General features: G+C 38.2%; 1 long non-coding RNA gene across 1 annotated transcript; it reads left to right on the top strand.

The window, feature by feature from the left end:
• The first annotated feature begins 2,901 nt into the window (after window positions 1-2,901).
• Window positions 2,902-5,810, top strand: LOC129445038 (uncharacterized). The gene is made up of 2 exons (XR_012372016.1): window positions 2,902-4,590; window positions 4,666-5,810. It is a non-coding gene; the product is annotated as an uncharacterized lncRNA (long non-coding RNA).
• Window positions 5,811-15,842: the final 10,032 nt, after the last annotated feature.

Consider the following 15,842-nt stretch of genomic DNA (forward strand, 5'->3'; position numbering starts at 1 on the left):
TTTAAAACATCATTTAAGAAGTAATTATTGATTAATTAATCAGTAATTATGATTTCCATACATTAATTATATTAATTAATTATAGTTATTTCAAAAAAATATCCAGAAGTGGCAAAAATACATACTTAAGAAATGATCTTAATATATTAAATAAGAAATAACAATAGCTGTGTCATTTTCATAGATGTGAATGATCAGAAATGTATATTTCATAGCAAATAGTACACTCTGACTGCAGAAATGGATGATCTGAAAACATTACCCTAGCTTTTCTACTTTTACCATTAAGTGACAAATCAACCGAAAAATTATTCAAAGCATATAAAAGTTTTTTCATGGCACCAAGTTACATAATTTTGTAAAGTTAGGGCTCTTACAGTGTAATATGTCAAAAAAATATGGTTTCCTTGCAAAATTTCAACAAGAACAGTTCATATAACAGAAGTGATTTTTTTCTTTCTAAAATCCACATAACAAGATGTGTTGTGACAAGTGCTGTTGATTGATACATTGATATCTAGTGGATTTTTTTTGGCAAAACATATCTTACACAAATAGTAGAGATGGCTCAATCAGCTTGAGTTAAGTTAGGTACTCCTCTCAATAAAATATAGGGACTCAAAATGTGCTCAACCGTTTGGTTGAGCTGGCAGTTATTTGCATTATTCACATTTTAGTCCCACATAATACTGAATAGATAGTATTGTATGTACATATACTTGTGAGTGTGAACATTATTCAATAAAATACAGTATTGAATCGTATGAATATAAGCTCTTATTAATTAATACTGAAAATTTTGCCACATTTGAATGAGTAAATGCATTTAATATATTGACCATTAGACACACATGTTGTCTTAGCTTTATTTGTACAAATAATATTAATATTCATCTGAATTTCATCAGCTTGTTGCTTCACTGACGGAGCTTCTTCCAGAAGCGACTGCTATGTGTTTCATTAACCAAAAGATGGCGCTGTTTTCGACACCCTCGTTGAGGCTTCGAATCATGGTTCGAAACAGTAAGGGAAGTATCGATGCTTGATTATCTATGGGCGTGATGACGTGTGTTTCTTCTTCTTTTGATTTCATGGCGGATTGCGAACCAACTTCATAGGTGCATACCGCCACCTACTGTGGTGAACGTGTGTTTCAATTTTTTTCCCGTGTATACATGTATAACATTGTCATACTAGGTTTGCATCAATTTACACACAAAAATAAATAAATTGTTGTAGTCCATTCTTTAGCTGCAGAGAAACCGAAGAATGTCAAAAAGCTATGGCGCCATCTACAGATGGTATTAGGAATAGAGAATATGAATGGGCATTGTAGGCTCTACATTTTTCATAATTAAAAATTTAAAAAATTAAAATAAATATGATTTTTTTAAGAACCCTAGCATTGCATCTATCAGTTAAAGACAAGAAAATCTAAATAATTTAAAAATATGTAGCATGTTCACTATGAAAAATCTAACTAATGTAAATTTTCCATAAATTATTACAATGTAGTTGTAATACTGTATATGCTTACATTATAGGGTATTACAATTACATTATCAATTACAGCAAATGTATTTTAATTTTAAAGTATATAATATCCCTAAACATAAAATATGATTTTTTTTTTAATAAGGACTTCATGTGGGGTTACAGCAAAAATGCTGCACTTTTTAATTTTTTGTTGTAATTAAGCAAATCAGTATATTTTGTTGGTCAAATATAATAATTACTGTTCACTTAATTATTTAATTATCAGTAATTTACATAAATAGTTTTTTTTTGTTTATTTGTTTTACCCACAGAAGTTGCAGAAGTCCCCTTTTATGCAGAAATCCAACAACATATGATTCAAAACATATGTGCCAAATGGATGCATTTTGAGGCCCCAGTTAATTTTTTTATTATTTTAAATTTACATTGATATCAATTTGATGTCAATTTGACATCAACTGAACGCCTATAACATGACGTTGATTTGACGTCAACTCAATGTCAAACATGTTGGCCCATATCCTTACACAATCAATTTCAGCATGGAATAAAACTCATATTTTCACAAATTAACCACCAGAAGGACTTAATGTATAATCTAACTTTGAAATGATGCTTTGCAGCATCTTGATCAAATCTTGCCTAATATTTGAAGTCAAATTGACATCAAGGTGCCCGCTGGGGTTGTTTAACTCATTTCCTTAATTTTTGCTCGGGAAGTGATTGAACTAAGTGGTGTGTTGTGTATAGATGTATGCCTTATAGGTTAAGTTACATTGTTTAATTTAAACGAGTTGCTATTTTTTGGCACAAAAGCTTAATTTCCACAGGCTGATTGCACTGTATATGGTTGATTTAATATAAATAAGGCAGTGTGTTGTTATTTATTTCAAACCGTGCTCTGCTGAGAGTTTTCATTATTTCAATTTCCTGTTACTTTTAGCCTACTTTATTTCAGGTGAACTGTTTTTGCACTACTGACTAGCCTAAATAAGACTGCCTGGCCTGGTTTGTCTAGCCTTTATTGAGCTATGTGTTGGTTGAACATGTTTAGACAGTGTTTTATTATTGCCTTCGCCGAAAATTGCAAAGGAAAGATGTCACTGTTTTTGCAGATTGTCTATTCTTTTTTCTACTCTTAGGTTTAATTATTATTTAAGTCATTTTATTCTAGGATAAACTATTGGCCCACTCAATTTTGCCCCGGCCCGCCCAAAATACAATTTCTGCTTACGCCCCTGCTTTGGACTAAATTACAGTATGTCAGTGTTCCATTTCTCTCATTATAGACACCTCATAAATTGAGTGACAGAACACTCTGATTGGTCATGCTATATTTACATATTTAGTATTACCAGATTCAGCACAACCCCACCTTTCCAACAAGTCATCATATATGTGTCATAAGGTGACGATCTTTTTGAGGGCGGAACCAAAGTTAGGGAAGTTTTGGTTCCGCCCGGAAGGTTTCCCCACCGGGCCATATACGAGGACGGACCTTCTCACTTCCTGGTTTCCAGGGCAACGATATCAGGGCTTTACGAGCCACAGGTGCGAAGCATCTTTGAAGCAAACGGTGATTGGAGGCTGGGGGTTGATGAGACACATAAATAGCTTCATAGGAACACAAGTAAGGCAGCAATGGACACGAGAGCGATGTACACGGGGAGCGATTGACACGGGGGAAGCTCCTTTGCCACAGGCAAACAAAGACACGCACCTTTTGAAGAGCCCGAAGGCTCTGCTGATTAGTGGTGGGCAGAGCGAGGCTTCGTGAAACACTGAAACAGTTGAATCAATTGTGCCGTATGTTTCGAGGCTTCGAAACATCAATCCAAAACCGCCTCCACAGTGACACCTAGCGATCGTTTGCATGTCTTTACATGAAGCAGCCTTGACAAGATTTTAGATGAGCGCTGACAAATTGTATGACACATGTTGTTTGATTGACACACAAGCGATAGGATGGGAGAGTGGATAGTGCTCTCGACTCTCATGCGTAGATATTAGGATCGAACCCGGGAAATGCATGCGCTATGTCATCATAAAAAAATGCTTTTTGTTGTTGTTTTAACATCTGTTTGACAACTACATGAGCTTTTAGTCTCACAATTGTCGATAACTATAGGCTATTCGGGTCTATTTAATAAAAAAAATGGAATAGAGATATACCAAATAAATAATAAGAGATTCATAAAATATATCAAGCCATAATATGCCACATTGTTTACATATAAAGATCTTTATTCAAATATATAAATTGTTCTGTGTTGATAAACTCAACCAGATTCATTTTTACATATAATTTCTCCAGCCTTTGAAAACATTCTCACACAAGGGACACTTTTGCTGGCATGCATTTTTTTATAAGTGTTACATACATATGATGAAAAATTACTTCTTTTCAGTAATTTATAGTATTTGATCTTGCCAAAAACGCATCTATGAGGTATTGTCAGATTTGTTTCCTACCCTGTCAGTTTAAGATTCGACGCAGATTCGACAGGTACGCCACCTTTCGAAATACTTGTGAAATGCACCGCTTGGTGTTTCGAATCACTTCATCACGTGACATGGGTGTTTCGAATCACATTTCGGAGCAGTGTTTCGAAACATGTACGCTTCGGGATCTCGACACAGTGTCGAAACGTCAGTTTCGCGGGAGCCATCCCTACTGCTGATCCGGGGATCGCTGAAGCGACCGGAAAGAGGACAGAGCCACAGGAGGCGAAAGGAAGGAAGGCAGGCGGGGATCTTTAAGGAGGAGCACCCCGAAGCGGTGCTTAGTATCCCTGTTGTTGGTGTGTATGGAGCGCTGAGTTGGGCTCGCCGGGTACGCTATTCTGGATTGTTGTATTGCTCTCTCTCTCTCTCGTCTGGACTATAGACTTACATTGAGGAAGATACCGAAGACCTTGTAGGTGGAAGGATTTAAACGAATGCTGATCTTGGATGAAAGAAACGAAGGCAAGACGCACCGTTGTGAGTATACGTCTGTGGAAAAGTGTTGATGGTGGCTGGAAAACGCCCTATCTGTGCATCTGGAATTATTGCAGCGTGAAGGCAATCTAAGACGGAGGAATTACAGCAGTTGTGAGTAACGGAAACCTTCTTATGGGAGTGTTGTGTATGTACCTGACCTGTATGTTTCTCTGAGTGCTTCCGAAGGAGAGTGGAAGGCCCTACCCCTGAGCTAGTGTGGTGGGTGAGCCGAAGGGTCTTTGTGAGGAAAACAACTCCAGTGACGAAAACCAACGCTAGGCTGGTCACCATCGCTACATTCTCGTCCAGAGCAAAGTAAAGGAAGACGGGCGTCTAATGTGTGCACTGAGTGGTGGGTGAGCTTTTGGATGTAGAAATTTTCACTTGAAGTGGTGCTGTGTAATGCTGTGTATTGCAGTGGGATTGCTGTTGTCTTGTCTGACGTACCCCCGCCTCCAGTCACTCGCTCCTGAGACGACGAAGAGGAAAGAACGGTCCTAGAGTAAGACCTGTACATGAATATGCTGTGAGTGTGGTTCAGTTGTAAAATCACGGAGTGGTATCTCGAAGTATTTTTCCAGCCAAACGCTCGGCGGACTTGAGTTTAGGAGTGGCGGTGAAGACCTGTGCTACCGACGGTGTGTGAGTATTACCCATGATATTGCTACCTTACCTGTGTCTTTTTGATCATCACAGAGCTTGAGGCGAAGGAGATCCGCCGGCCCGAGGTCTCGACGAAAGGGCGCCCCGGTCCAGTTTTCGATCGACCAACGGGTCTCGAGGAAAGGGCAGCGCTCGACCCGGTGAGCCGGCGTGACGTTCTCGCCCCTCTATAGACCAACGAGCTCGCCGAGAGGGTTTTGGCCCCCGGCGCCACCTAGGAAACCACTGTCCAGATTGACGCATCGCGTAGCCAGCCACCGTAAGTCCGCCACCCTGTTAAGTGAAATATAACTTGTTAAAATGGCTTAATCGACAGGGAAGAGGAGTGTGTCGTGAAGGCTGTGCAGAGAGCCATACCCATCCAAAGCTGTAGTCAGCGACGAGTCATCTGTGGAGAGAGAGAGACAGCGTGAATGTTGAGATAACGAACTGTGAAGAGAGCCATACCTACCCAAAGCTGTAGTCAGCGACGAGGTGAGAGAAACCATTGGAAACCGATTCACTGTGCCTTTGTGTCCCAGCAGTCATCTGTGGAGAGAGAGAGACAGCGTGAACGCCGAGATAACGAACTGTGAAGAGAGCCTAGAGGGGCTGTTATTTTAAGTTCCCCTTTTTCCCTGCCCTATTTATTAATTTTAAATAAATTAAATAAAGTACATTTTAATTTATGCCTACCTTGTGTGTCTGGTCATTGGGGTGGCTTTGGGAATCTCCTCGAGGTGGAAAAAGGGGCGTGACCTTATTTTCATCTGGGTCCACCCCGACTTGTGACATATGTTTCTATGATAATCCCTGGCAAAGCAACCACAAAGTAAATGAAAACATTCTGCATAGATATTAAATTTGTGTAAGTCTGCTTATTTACGGTATGCGTTTATGTCATGTGTCTGTTTTTACCATACATCAAGATATTAACATCCAGTCTTTTCTCGTAAGTAAAGCAACTTCTTGACTACAAACATGCCAAATCTCAAAGCTCTCAGAGCTTGTATGATTGATCTGCACTAGTTTATATTAACTCCCATACGGACAGGCTATATTTTCGTCCTTTTTTTGTTTTGGGGTGTATAACAATATCTATTAATTTAACAATCTTAGCAGTACAAGAATCCTTTTCATATATGGGAGACCTTAGAGATGAGGAAAAACATTATTGGGTTTAGTTCTACCTCCAGTAGGGGTATCTCAAAAACGAAAGCACTTTTTGACCATTTGTCACTAGCCTATACGCAGGGTTCACATTAAATTAATAACATTTAATATAAAACAGGAAACAAAACATGAGTAACATACTACGGCGAGTAAAACAGGAACAGACAGGGAAGTAATGGCAATCATCCGGCAAGTGCACATACAACAGGCAGGGGTATATTATGAAAGTAAAACTGCCGTTGGATTTTGAATTCTAATTCTTAGCACTGAATTTTTTTACATCAAATTTTTAACATTTTATTTTGATCTAAATCAGACTTTGAATTTTAAAAGCCACCAAATTTTTAGCACTGTTTTTTTGCCTATCACATTTTTTTTTAAATTCAGTGTAAAAGAAATTCAATATCTCAAAAGATTCAGTGTAAAAAAAAATCAATGTCTCAAAAGATTCAGTGTAAAAAAATTCAATGTCTCAAAAGATTCAGGCAAAAGGTTTATTTGCATTAACATACAAAATCTTGCATTTTTCACAGCTCGCAGATCGTATCATCAGTATATCAGGACACGTTTACATTTATCAACATAAATGTGGCTTCTGTATCTGGATGTGTAATCGATCCCATGATCCATGCGGGGAGATGCGCTGGATGAATAGCTGTCAATCACAAATGGCTACAACTGGCTTTACCATATGATTTAGAGTTGTCGCGGTAACCACAATCCCGTATCGTAAAGTGTTGCTATCTTTGTTTATCTGCAGCGTCCGCACTGCGGATGAATGTTTCAACCGGTGTAACTTTACCTGAACTTGACTTTCACCCGAATGCTTTTTGTCAACAACAAAATCCATGTGAAACATAAGAATGACCATCCCGACTCCACTGTTTTAGTCTGCCTTAAAGGACAAGTTCTGTATTTTACACTTAAAGCCCTGTTTTCAGATTGTTTATGATGAAATAGAACGGTTTTAACTGAAATTTCGACATATGCGGCTGCCCCGAGAATTTTCGGGTGTTTGTGTTTCACCTCCCACCTCTACAATGGGTTTAATGGTGCACTGGAACAATCCTTCCTAAAATGCATTAAACTTTCGTTTACCAAGACGTGAAACTCAGTGAGTGGTCAGGGGTGTTCACTATTATGCTCACACAAAAATCGCTGCAAAAGATGCTTTCCAACAGCTGTTTTAGCATTCGTTGTTAACTTGTGGACCTATTTTTCCAAACACCTCACACACCTGTATATTCTTCCGCTTAGAGGATGAATATTAGACACTCCAGCCCAGGTGGTGGCGCTAATCCGCCTTTGCCAATTGCAAGAATAGAAGCAAAGTTCCCGGCGCGGAGTAATACCTCACAGCACATCTAATACAAGTCAATGGAGTTGGCAAAAACTACGATAAAACCTGTTGGAATGCGTAATTTGCTGGGATTTTTGTGTGAGCATATCAGTGAACACCCCTGACCACTCTTTTAATATGGTAATATTAAAAGAAATATATTGGAACGGAAATATATACGTAGATATGTGTTCGATATATTGTGGAATACATTTTACATATGGAAAATTTGATGGGAAAATATGTACATATTTATTGTGAATGTATGCACAATATGTGTACATATATGAGAAAATGCACATACAATGCATGAACATATATGAGGATACAGTATATGTACATGTAACATCTAAAATATATAAATACTTAAATATGCAATATACAAACAATTACACCACATATTAACACAGACTGATGGGTAATGTATCAAAAGCCACCTTTATTTTCTTTTAATCAGGCACAGATAATAAACCCAATTTGAGGTGCAGAGCTACACAGGCCTTATGCAAAGGTTTTGCATATGGTCAGTCAAAGGAAATGTGATTGGCTTTACATTACATTACATAAATGTGTTGCATTGAATTTACATAAATTACATTTTAAAAGAGTATCATTAATCAAAAAATATACAAAATAGCAACTCAAATGTCCATTTCAAACTTTCAGCAGTGCAGTTATACAATATAAAGACAATATCTAAAAACAAAATGCACAGACAATTATGAATAAATAAATACTTTCAAGAAGTATTGGGAACCGTGGAAAAGCAAAGAAATAAATTGCCAAAAGAACAGTCCGTTATCCTGGTTAGTCCATCTAGGTTCTTCACTGATTTAAATGACTTATATAACCATGCTTTTGCTCTTCACCTGGTGTCTTACCTCGCAGATTCTACTGTTGATGGATTTTCTAACATTCTTCTTCTTCTTTTTCTTGAGTTTTACTGGCAGGTGAGTTTTACTTTAAGGTGCATTACCGCCAGCTACTGATTAGGAGTGTGGGTCAGGATCATTGGTCAGGACCTATCTTTCAGAAGAACAGCGTACTTTGATTAAAAAGTTGATTGGAGAGGGGAAAACCTATAAAGAGGTGCAAAAAATGATAGGCGTTTCAGCTAAAATGATCTCCAATGCCTTAAAATGGAGAGCAAAACCAGAGAGACGTGGAAGAAAACGGAAGACAACCATCAAAATGGATAGAAGAATAACCAGAATGGCAAAGGCTCAGCCAATGATCACCTCCAGGATGATCAAAGACAGTCTGGAGTTACCTGTAAGTACTGTGACAGTTAGAAGACGTCTGTGTGAAGCTAATCTATTTTCAAGAATCCCCCGCAAAGTCCCTCTGTTAAAAAAAGGCATGTGCAGAAGAGATTACAATTTGCCAAAGAACACATCAACTGGCCTAAAGAGAAATGGAGGAACATTTTGTGGACTGATGAGAGTAAAATTGTTCTTTTTGGGTCCAAGGGCCACAGGCAGTTTGTGAGACGACCCCCAAACTCTGTATTCAAGCCACAGTACACAGTGAAGACAGTGAAGCATGGAGGTGCAAGCATCATGATATGGGCATGTTTCTCCTACTATGGTGTTGGGCCTATTTATCGCATACCAGGGATCATGGATCAGTTTGCATATGTTAAAATACTTGAAGAGGTCATGTTGCTCTATGCTGAAGAGGACATGCCCCTGAAATGGTTGTTTCAACAAGACAATGACCCAAAACACACTAGTAAACGGGCAAAGTCTTGGTTCCAAACCAACAAAATGAATGTTATGGAGTGGCCAGCCCAATCTCCAGACCTTAATCCAACTGAGAACTTGTGGGGTGATATCAAAAATGCTGTTTCTGAAGCAAAAACAAGAAATGTGAATGAATTGTGGAATGTTGTTAAAGAATCATGGAGTGGAATAACAGCTGAGAGGTGCCACAAGTTGGTTGACTCCATGCCACACAGATGTCAAGCAGTTTTAAAAAACTGTGGTCATACTGTCACGGTTAATCCGTGTCATGTCTTGTCTCTGTTCCGATTGTTATCACCTGGACATTCATTGATTAATTACCTGCCTCATCACACCTGTTTGTCATTTAGTCTGTGTGTGTATATATACCTCTGTCTTCTGTTTGCTCACTGCTGGATCATTGTCATTGATACCCTGTCTGTTCCTGTGTTAATGTTCCTGTGTTCCTGCCTTCACCATGTCTGCCCTCGTGTTTTTATTATTAAATGTTATTTATTTTGAACCTTGCGTTTGCGTCCTGTCTCTCCAACCCTGTCGTGACAGAATGATCCAGCCAAACTGGACGCAGCAGGTTCACGGAGGGCAGCTCCCCCAGGAGTTTCGTCGAGGGGGAGTAGTGACATCGGGGTTCATTCCCCATCAGCCCCGATGTCTCTTGGGGACCACCGTGAGCGATCGCTCGCTCCTGTGGGAGGAGGATCGGCCCGGGCGGTCCCCCAACGGTTGAGTCGTCGTCGACGGTCCCTCGGAGGACCACCATCCTGCTCGCAGGGGGATCCGGAACGGACCACGCCCGATCATTTCCCCGGGGTCGCTACCGAGGGTCTCCGTTTCCGCGAGGGGATGGGAGATGATTTCTGGGGGCATCTGATCGTCGACGATTCCCAGGAGGGGGGTAATTCGTCTGCCTCGTTTCTCGGAGCGATCGCTCCGGTTCTCCTGGCGCAGTCCGGCCAACCGTCCTGTTGGTCTCATCCCGGCGGCTGCCGGCTTCGCCAGGGTCCCCAAGCCCTCCACCCCTCCCTTGGACTCTCGCTACCAGACTTTGTTTTTGTTGTTTTATGTGAGTGTCTGGTAGCCACTCGTAGAGGGGAGGGTAATGTCACGGTTAATCCGTGTCATGTCTTGTCTCTGTTCCGATTGTTATCACCTGGACATTCATTGATTAATTACCTGCCTCATCACACCTGTTTGTCATTTAGTCTGTGTGTGTATATATACCTCTGTCTTCTGTTTGCTCACTGCTGGATCATTGTCATTGATACCCTGTCTGTTCCTGTGTTAATGTTCCTGTGTTCCTGCCTTCACCATGTCTGCCCTCGTGTTTTTATTATTAAATGTTATTTATTTTTAACCTTGCGTTTGCGTCCTGTCTCTCCAACCCTGTCGTGACACATACAACTAAATATTAGTTTAGTGATTCACAGGATTGCTAAATCCCAGAAAAAAAATGTCTGTACAAAATAGTTTTGAGTTTGTACAGTCAAAGGTAGACACTGCTATTTTTTTGAACACACCCCTTTCAACTAATTGCCCAATTGCACAGCCTTAAGAGCGTGCATATCATGAATGCTGGGTCTTGTTTGTTTTCTGAGAATCTACTGAACCTACTGGTAACTTGTTTGCCACGTAGCTATAAAAAATATACTAAAAACCTTGATTATTCTGGTTAGTCACATTGTACTGCTATTATTTTGAACAATACTGTATATATGGTCTATGCATATATTGCAATATATTAAAGCATATAGAGACAAACTATTACATGAAAAAATATCATGCCCTTCTTGGTCTTGATTGCAATATATTATGTATCATAAATACATGTATGGTTTATGCATATATTTTAATATATTGGAAAATATAAATATTAAATCCCATATATGGGAATATGTTGCCTAATATATTACATGATATTTTCCAATATACTGCAATATATTTTTGTTTCGTAAGGGATTGCTCCACAAATAGGAATTTATAGAATACATAGGATTCAAGTTGCATTTTTCCCCCTTACTTTTGCGAGTTTGTCAATGTTTTATATTGTTATAGTTTTATATTGGTTAAAAAAAGCAAACCAATAATTTGTTTAAATACATCTTAGGATCTTTAGATGTATTTATTTAATAAGGCAGGTAAAATGTTTTCCATTTATTTGTTTTTGTTAAACCTTTTGTTAGTTCACATAGCTTAAAGATACAATCAGATTTTCTCCAGACGTAAGATATAAACATCTAAATTGTGGATCGTCGACTGCAGATTTTTTTGTTGTTGTTAAGAGTACGAGAGATGCATCGATCAGTAAAGCTGCTGCTCAGATACAGTAAGTTGTAAAAGTTTGTCTTGTTATGTTGATCATGTATTTACAGTTTTTTTGTTTCATATTAGCTGTTTTTGATTATAAAAATAACAGTGGAGATGACTAAGGCACAAGTTTCATGTGGGTTCATTTTTTTATGACATGTTATGTAAATGCATATTTATGAATCTGATGCATAAAATATATAAACACCAGAAAATAAGATATGTGGGGGAAATGTGAGTATTACCAGCAATGTTGAGCATTATAAGCATAAGTTATTTGGCAAACGTAAGGCATTTGTAATTATAAAGCATTTGCGCGTGCGTGCGTGTGTGTGCGCGCGTGTGTGTGTGTGTTTTCTCCTTGCGATGTAAAATAGGCCTTCAACTGAAACAGATAATCACTGGAGTTCATTCCCGACTCCCGAGCGACCACATTCAACATAACAAGTATATTGTTATAATGTACAAATGTTTTTTTTTCTGAAATAGTTTTGTGCTGTTGTGTGCAGATAAGTTTTGAATAGTCATGTAGTATGTAGTGCTCTTTCTTATTTTGTTATCATGTGTCTATTTGGATTCTCTAGGTGCACATTTTTTGTTTGGAAAAAAAGCTCACAGAAACTAAAACCAGATGTATGCAGCTTTGCCAGGCGTGCAGCACCAGCGTAAACCAGCTAAGACCACTCTTCTAAGCTTTCAGTCTGGTAAAGCTGGTTAGCTAAAAGTGGACTCTAAAAACCTCTCTAAAAACCAGCCTGCTACACCAGCTAAAACCAAACTGGGAGACCAGGGGCCTATACCATGAAGCTGGTTTAGTTGGTTAGCCAGCTTTGTTTAGGATTAGTTTGTGCAAATCCTGGGTTTTGGGTACCATGAAAATAACTTTTACCAACAAGGCCTGCACATTGGCTTGGTTTTGTCAACCTGAATCTAATCCTGTAACCCTGAGTTTGTTTAACCATTTTCATGGTACGGGCCCCAGGTAGGGTGACCACCCGTCCCGCGTAGCGCGTGAACGCACAGCGTTTGAAGCCCAATTCATGCGTCCCGCAAATTGAGACCGTGTCACGCATAATCAATGCTTGCTTAAAAAAAGTTGGTCGCTCTATATCCTTGAGCCCCAGGCAGCCAAACGAACATTACTAGACAGTTCAGGTTCGCTCGCCACTCGCACGCTACTGTTGCCCCTCAGCTTGAACTGCTGACTAGGTTGTTGTCAACTTTTCGTTGTTGTCATGACAGCGCAGTCCGCACGCAGCCACGCACGTGCATCCCTTTTAGATGCGCGCTTTCCAATTCGAAAAATGGACTGACTTTGCACCGCCATCAGCAATTAAAAAGAGAAGGTGTGGGTACAAGAAAGACTGGGAAAATAAATATTTGTGGCTGAAAGTCCTAAAGGTGTCTCCAAAGCACTGAACAGTTTTTTTTTCCTGCACCTGCCTTTACTAACATGCAAGTTCACCATCCTTCCTCCCCCTTCTCGTTCCGTGAACACCTGGAGTTGTGAGTTAAGACTTTTTTTTAACTGTATCTGTGTTGTTGAGCAACTTCAATTCCTGTTAATTCTATAATTTTATATTATAATTTATTTAAAGTGAATAAATTATAATGAAAAATAAATTAAATAGCTAAAGTAAATCGTAAATGAAAGTGCATCTGTCAATCATTGAATGTTCAAAATATTATGAATCTTTATTTTAAAAAAATACACATTGGTTGGCCTATTCATGAGCATACATCATGTTTAGGGGAATAGGGCATTATTAATATGCCATGTACACTGCAAAAAATTATTTTCAAGAAAAAAATGTCTAGGTATTTTTGTCTGGTTTTCAGTAAAAATATCCAAAAATTCCCAAACTAAGATGCCCCATCCTAAGGAGCAAAACGACACAAGAAAAGTCCAGTTTCTAGACCAAAAACATCAAATTTAAGTGATTTTGTGCATAAAACAAGGAAAAAATCTTGAATTTAGTGTTTTAGAAAAATTTTTTAAGATTTTTTTGCTTACCCCAATTGGCAGATTTTTTTGTTTTGTGCACAAAATCACTTAAATTTGATATCTTTCTGTCCAAAAACCAGACTTATTTTCTTGGGTCGTTCTGCTCATCAAGAAAAAGCACCTCCATCCAAGAATCTTTAGATATTTCCACTGAAAACAAGACAAAAATTCAAGATTTTTTTCTAGAAAATACGTTTTTTGCAGTGTAAGGTGGTATGTGCTAGAAATGGGTAAACCACTATAAGTCGGCCCGTGGGTCGGGTGCACCGCCGGGCCAGGGAGTGTCCCACATTGTCCCTCAGAAACACACCCCTTGTCCCCCCTTGGGCTTATTAGCAGGTGGTCACCCTAGCCCCAGGTCAACTAGGTTAGGTTGGTTTTAGCTGTTTTTTAGTAGGGAATGTTTATCCCTATACTAAAGTTATCATCATTGTTATATGTCTTTGAATAATCTCTTATTATTATCACACAGGTCCACGTGCTCGTCTCCACTCAAACCTTTGCAGAGAAATGAAACAGTGACTGCATGTTTGATCTACAGTCGCCACCTAGTGGTGATAAAAATGAATAGCATTAACAGAAAGTATGATTTCAACATCTTTTTGGTGGTATGGTACAGTGCTTTATATAGATTAATGTTATATGGTACAGTCTTCTTTAGCTTAAAGGTAAATATAACAGTGAATGAAGATAATTTTTAAACTGTGTTTAGATGTAGTTCAATAAAGTTCAGAGTATCAGTGAAGCAAGTTTGAGAGATTTCTACATAAAATCTATAATTTAAACAATATAATCTTGATATCTTTAACAAGGTAAATTTTTAAATAAGGCCTATCTCTATTTACAGTTGTTTTATGCCACATTTAACCTCCTAAGACCTGGATGTCACATATGTGGACATCAATGTTTTTGTTGTTTGCACCATAATACTTAATTCTTTGTAACAGGAACTTGTTATACACAAACATGGACAAATACACTGCTTCATGTTCATAGAAAAATATTTGGTTATCATATTTATTGGTTCCCCAAAATAGCTGGTAAAAATCTGAAAAAAAAAAGTCAAACCAAAGCTCGGGTTCAGGAGGTTAATTTAGGCTTCATGTTATCTGACCAATGATAGGAGATTGTTGCATAAAATTGGTTTGGGGCAGACAAAATAATTTTGGTAGTGGAAACCTTTTTTAAGATCTTTTCCTCTCATCTCATACAGTATTTTGTCCACCACCAAGACCTTTTAGTCTCTGTGGTGGTTCTTCATCAGTCAACATGTCAAATGTTCTTTAAAGGGGTCATATCATGTAAATGTTAGCATTGCCACTTTGTAGGTGTGAGCAAAAATAGGTCATTGAAATTTGGCTTTCATTATGATGTCATAAGGATATCTTATTAGAATAATACCGCCTCCTTAATCTGAACTCTCCAACCACTGCACTGCCGTTTAGTGCAGATAGAAAGAGAGAGAAAAGAAGAACTTGACAGCACAATAGAGTTTGAATTACAACAAACCACCATCATTGTGATCAGTGTTTGCACTTTATCCGCTCATTTGCATTTTAAAAAACACACCCAAAACGACACATTTTTACTCAAACCTACAAAGTGGCAAGGCTAACATTCTCATCATATGACCCCTTTAATGTGTTGGGGAATTAATATTAAGTGTTTAGTGAATTTAACCCTGCAATAAACCCAGCAATATATAACTCTGCTGATGCTTCAACTGCTGTAAGGGATGAGGAATTATTAGCTAACTTAATGTCTGTTTTTGCCAGTGTTTAACTATTTGATATGTGTGAAGGATTTTGAGCAATGAAAAAAAACTTTTGTATGTATCATGCATTAAAATATATGACCTTTGATGCTTTTTGATGATTTAAATAAAATCTCAATACAATCTGAGCATGTCTGTGTTTTACTCTCGACTAATACTCTTTTCTTTTAACATTACTGGTAATTAACATAGCGCCATCTAGTGGTTGTAAATGAATAACACAATAGGTCTAAATATATTAATACAAAATAGCATCTATACATACTGTAAAATACATTTTAAAAAGTAGTAATAAGCATTAAGACATATTAAAGAGATTTTATTCATATATATATATATATATATATATATATCTACAATAAAAGTCCAAAAGTTGTAAATAGT

Source organism: Misgurnus anguillicaudatus, chromosome 11, assembly GCF_027580225.2.
Source record: "Misgurnus anguillicaudatus chromosome 11, ASM2758022v2, whole genome shotgun sequence".
NCBI classification, from domain to species: Eukaryota; Metazoa; Chordata; class Actinopteri; order Cypriniformes; family Cobitidae; genus Misgurnus; species Misgurnus anguillicaudatus.